Source organism: Electrophorus electricus, chromosome 3 (genome assembly GCF_013358815.1).
Source record: "Electrophorus electricus isolate fEleEle1 chromosome 3, fEleEle1.pri, whole genome shotgun sequence".
Classification (NCBI taxonomy): Eukaryota; Metazoa; Chordata; class Actinopteri; order Gymnotiformes; family Gymnotidae; genus Electrophorus; species Electrophorus electricus.
The window spans coordinates 4241466-4248000 of NC_049537.1; positions in this window are offsets into that span (position 1 = coordinate 4241466).

Below are 6535 nucleotides of genomic sequence, written 5' to 3' on the forward strand. Positions count from 1 at the left end.
TTATTCATGCCTTAAGACCTCAAGATCCCGTATAAATTATATTGCATTAAATAAATCTGACTGTGTGAATTCTTCCATTTTAATGTATACTTTATTTCCTTAAAAAAGATGGACTCCATCTTTGGGTCATTGGCCTAATATTTATATTTAAAGTAATACTTTGTAATCCCTTGCCCTTACACTCAATCACAATATCTTGGTTTTGGTCCTGAGGGGGGCGCCACTCTACTCTGTTCAGTGATTCCTACTCTTGCCTATAGACAATGTCCTAATACAAATACCTTGCTTCTGAATTCATTTTCCAGTTATATAAATACTATTAAGAACAAGTCAATATACAAAGCTTTTATTTTGGTCTGAAATTGTGGTGTATTCTAAAACATATACTAAGAGTTTGCTCAATATAATGACTTTGTGAAAAGCAGCGATTGTTAAAAAGTAATCATAAGAAATTCAAGTTACAAAATGTATAACTTCCATTATATGCATCACATGCAATTAAATTGCACTAGTGATATATCACCATTACCAAATAATAGAAATGCATGCCTGGATGATGGGATTTCACTGACTGTAAATACTGTGGCAGGAAAGATTTGAAGATTCAAAGTTGTATTTTTATGATATCAGTACTGTGTATCTTCACTCTTCTAAATTCTACTTGTAATGCTTACAAATTATACACTCATTACTAAGCAATGCATTTATCCTGAATTCTGAATAAATAAGATCAGCATATCATCACACTTACAATTTGACTGCACACTGATTAAGGCCTTCAGCAATATGAGTTGAATCCTTTCTTCATTAAGTCCGTCTGTCTATCCCACTCATTATTCCCCACTCACAGGTCCACTAGAATGATGGCATGATTTGTAATCATTGTCTTAAAACATGTTCTTAATGTAGAGAGAGTAGGAATCTGGCAGCCTGGAGAGCAAAGGAGGAGGCAGCAGCTTGTACTTTCTGAATCTGTTTGAAGATGTTATTGAATGTACATTTCACTGAAGATAAGTTCCAGATACCTTCAAGAGTTCATAAGAAGTCTTCACACCCACCTATAGAAAGTATATATATATATATATATATATATATATATATATATATATATATATATATATATATATAAACAGCTAGACTATAAATGTTGGCTTTTAGGGACAAATTAAGTAAATACTGGAAGTGCTGTGTTTTCATAATGAACATACCTCTCAGATTCTATAGTGGACATCTATCCCACTTTCTGAGTCTTATTTATTAAGAGTTTATATTGCATTTTTTAGTTTGTTGCTCTAAAGCTTGGAGTCTGATTAAAAGATAAACCTCAGTAATATTACTTAAGGGCTCATAAAAGAGTAATCATTATTATAACTGTAATCATTAAACCAAAACAGTGATTTTACTCAGGGGGTAAGATTTGACCTCTTGCCAGGCAGATGTCCCAGAGCTGCAGGAATGTTCGCTAAATAGGTTAATTGTGGAAAATGTGGAACATCTTGCTAAATCCCAATTAATCTTGGATATAATCTTCCTGGTTGTTATTTATAAACCTTTCATTTTAATTTATATTAATTGTAAACAGCACATCATGAGATTTATGGCAGTCGGTCTACCAGATTGGTATTGTTGTAATCAAGAAGATCTTCTGACTGAGGTCTTAAGAATTTAAAAATCATGTCTATCTTTTCCTAGGAATATATTGATTTGGAAACTGTATATTAAGATTCCTCTCTCTTCTTTTTCTCAAATAAAACTTTGTATTCATGGTCACCAATATAGCAAGTTCTAGTACTGAGAAACACATCATTCCCTAAAATGTGTGCTTGGTCAGTAATATACACAACTTTTATCAATGGCTGCTGGATCATTGCCCTTCAGTGAGTTTTACGCTTAAAGCACTCAGCTAACAATTTTATCCAAAAGTGGCTAATAATTATGACTGAATACAACTTGAGCAATTAAAGGCCCTTGCTCAGGGGGCCAACAGTAGCAACAGCAGGGATTGAACCTTCAGATTACAAGCCAAGCCCTACTATATCTTTAAACCCAGCAGTTACCACTGAGCTACCACTGCCCCACAAGCATGCTTGTGAAGTGCTGAAGTGTTCCAAGTGGTACATAATACATTCACAGGAAGCTATTGGTCTTGTCTGACACACTCCTGATGCTTTGTGTACTGTGGATTGCAATGGGCTCACATCTTCAACTAGTCATCTAAGTGCAAGACTGCTCAATCTGCGTTATTATGCCTGCTGACTTTAGCCATGAACCTTATTCATGGGGTTAGAGTATTTTAAGAAAATAAGAGGATGGTAGTATTTCTTGAGAGAGAAAACAGAGAAATTAGATTAATTGATATATTTTTAATAACTCATTCTTGAATACACTTGATACTATTTTGGACTACACACAATCACTACAGTACTACTAGAAATAGAAATGATATGTAGAAATATCAATGGCAATGACATAAATTAAGAGGCATAACATTATAGAGCATTACAGAAAGTTTTTAATTATCACCATAAATTATTTTTAAGTAAAGTTATAAAGAACAACAGTCTATTATTGGGATTTTTGATCTCTTGAACCATGAACCCAGGATGTTATTATGGAATATTTGAAATGAAGCTTACGATTTGACTACAGCAATAATATTTAGACAGAACTCACATCATTTCCTCCCGGTTTAAAGATATAGTAGTTTCCGAGGTCTCCATGCATAAGACCAGCAAAGAGCAGTCTAAAGGCAGCATCGCGCAGTTGTGTGGAGCTCAGGGCTGGAATGTGCTCAATTGCTGCACAAAACTTGTATTGCGTCCTACAGTTCTGCTCACGTGGTTTGACATTCTTAATCCAAAAGCCAGGCATTTGTGTACCGAATGAGCCATATTATAATACTAGTCTTGCACCAGTCTGTGTACATTTTCCAAGCCCAGTATTACTTGCAGTCATTTTAGTTACTCCCTATTACCGTTGTACGAGGAGCTAAATATATTTTGGCATTGAAAAAATGGCATTGTTTTATAACTGAAAGCCCTTCCCTGTTTCTCCCAATGTGCAATACCACTTTTAGGAATGTGATCTGCTAGCTCTGGTGCAGTAGAATGTCAGATTGTGCTCTGAGGATGGGCTTTCAGTCCTTTGCCAGATTACACAATCCTCCCCTCTTGAGGGCGTAGGTGAGTCCTCCTTCTATATTACTTTCGCCACCTGGTGGTGAGTAAATGAACCTGGCCCAACTCACACTCACACTACACCCACAGTACAGAGTCTAACAGTGCTAGAGGTAGGTGAATTGTGCAATTTCTACTTTGCTGAATTCAGGGATCTTTTAAAAAGAAAAAAATTGTTTAAAAGGATCATGACCCTCTTTAACATTTATGCTTGAGCATATTGCTGGCAATAAAGGCTGATGCCTTTTCTCATTTACATTCAGTCAGTATAAGGTGTTATTTTTGAAAAGACAATAAGCGTCACTACTGTGTGCACAATATATGTGAAATATTTGACATCACTGTTGTAAAGAAAAGTATGTGGTGTGCAAACGGCATATATTCATATATATTTCGATTTCAATATGAGGATTTCTTAGAGAGTTACAAATTATGACTTGTCTCAGATTTAACTAATGTACATTTGACGACATATATTTGTATAACTAAGTAAAAAACTTGTCGTTTTTGATAAAGAAACATTATAGAAACAATATAACTAGTTCTTGGTGTAAAGTCATACTCTTTGATGCACAGGAAACCAAAAGGCATATAATGCATGAGTTATGCTATAAATGTCCAGGAAACTACACTGACATTATTGATACTTGGTGCTTAAGTGCCAACACCTGTTCGTCTGGCTCAGGTATATGCACAGGCCGGCCTGATGAGGACACTTGGACATATTTGTGAGATTTTATGGGTGAGGCAGTAATTGAATGCTGAAAGAAATAAAGAAAGAAAGAAAAAAAAGAAAGAGGAAAAAGACAATAATTTCAGAATGGATGACCTGATCAAACATTTCATTTTTAGTCTACTGAACAGTGAACAGCCTTTACCCTGCTCTGTTTGTGTATTTAACACTGCAGATTCAGATTTTTTTGTATTTCTTTTTTCATATGTACAACAAAATGAAGACTGTTTGTTTTGTCACACTCAGTGGGAAATTACAAACACTTGTTATAGTGACAGTTTCTTAAATTGAATCCAAAATGTATATTCTCACTCACCACTGCCAGCAACATATACATTTCCACACATTTATTCAGTAAAGTATAAATCATTTTGGATATATGTTAACAGCCTTTATAAACTTTACACATGTAAACAGTTTAAATGGTTAAAATATAATTAAAAGGTATTCCTGAGTAATTACTTTTCTTCAACACATATATTAGAACTTTGTTCTAATACCCTTTTATTTATTTTATTCACGTAGCCTAGAGTTGGCCTTTCCAAGGATTCAAGCCTCTTCATGCTTATTTCACTGAGGTCTCCAAAATGTAAGATACTTAAGACAGAGAAATATGTTGTTAGAACCATTGAACTGATTTGATATCATTTGAATTACTGAAGCATCAGATCTGATACAGGCAGTCTCTGATTCATTTGACATTTGAAAGTGACTGGTGCATGTCCATTTTGTTCAGGATAACTATGCTTTTATTTGAATTTATTTTAATTTTTATGTAAATAATTCATGAAACATAATGAACAGTTGAAATTAAAAAACACATTGAAATTACATTTAATTAAAAATCTTCAAAATTCCAAGATTTTTTGCACTTGGAATTTATGTACTAAAATCAGAAAATCACTCTGATGCTTACCTCTTCATCTAGCCTCTCCTGGCCATATTTGACAATATTTCTCCAACACACTTGCTATTGTGTGCTGTCACATGCTTCACATGTGAAAACATTAAAAAAACATGCATTAATAACAAGTACAATACTTTTGTTTAGACAGTATGGAGACAGTCTTGAGGGATAGAAAAAGACAAAAAAAAGATAGATGAGAATATGGCACAACAGAAAAAGCAAACAAAAGAACCTGGCCGTCTGCTCAAATCTGTCTGACATTCTCCCTATATACAATATAACTATATACAATACCACAGTTAATAGTTAATAACCTATATATGAAATGAGTTTCAAAATATATATATATTTATATATGAAATAATAATAAAATTCAAAATTGAAATACATTTTAAACACTCCCTCAAGAAACAGTCATTTAGAACTTTAGTGTTTCACCCTATACATATATAAGAATTTCTTCAAGACATATATGCCTCATGAAGCAGGTTAAGAGATCACCAAAAACATGCAAAGTTTTTATCAAAGTAAACGGTGGCTACCTAGAAATCTGTTTAAACAATAACAATATTTGTTTAACAGAGCATAATCATGTGTTATTTCAATGTTTTTATACCTGTACTCTTTTTGTAAAATGTTGAAAATAGCACAATAAACAAAGACTAGGTGTGTCCAAACGTTTTGCATAAGAATTGGTCAGAAGCTAAAACTGGGAAATAATTCAAAAATCATTTATTCATGTGTAGTGTTTCCCACTACATTTAAGAGGACAACAAATGCAAAATGTCCATAATATGCTAAGAGGTGTGGCTTGGTTTTAAAATGACCTTCATGGGGTTGAGGCTGGGATGGCAGATCTCACTGCTGAGACTTCTGAAGGTGTCGTGGGCTTAATTCAACAAAACACCAACAAAGGGAGGTGCCTCCTTGACGACCCCTGAGAAGAGATGTGATCTTGCTGGAATGATGAAAATAAGCTGGGCCCTGTGTGAGGCTCCAGTGGAGTTCTAATGGCATAGGATATTATATATCTTAGCCTGTACATATGTAAAATATATGTATGCCTTCGTTATCTTCCTTAAATATCTATTTTATTGTATTGATATAAATCCTGTGATATGGGATATTAGAAGGCTGATACCAATATGTAGTGATGTCACAATACCAGAAATTTGGCAGTTAGTACCGATATCACTGAAATTGTAGGATTCTCAATACCAGTTTCGATACCACAACAAAAAATAAACCAATGAAATGAATGTATTTCAACAAAAAGACTTTTTCCAGGAACAAGAATATGATGGAGCCTTTGGTTAATAGTCTTCTCTTTGAATATAAAAAAGATAGAAATGTTATTTAAAACAGAATATTCTGCCAAATAAATAACTAAAAGACAGTGAAATTTATGGTAGCATTTCAATTGCAGTGTAGTCTTCAAGTAAAAAAAAAAAAAAGCAAAACAATATTGTATTATGAAACTGTATATATAACTTTTTCAGTAGTCTCATAGGAGTCTATACCCACTCTGTGTCCTCTGTCGTGTTGTGACTGCCCTTGCCGACACCATTCCACATTACATTCCTCCTTCTTCTTTTTCCAGTTGCATCTGGTATCAGACTACATGTGCAGACTTATCACACTGCTCTCATCAGTTCTGGAGAAATCACAGTCTCTAGTACCTGACAGCTGCGGTATTTTCACTAGGATGGAAAACAAGCA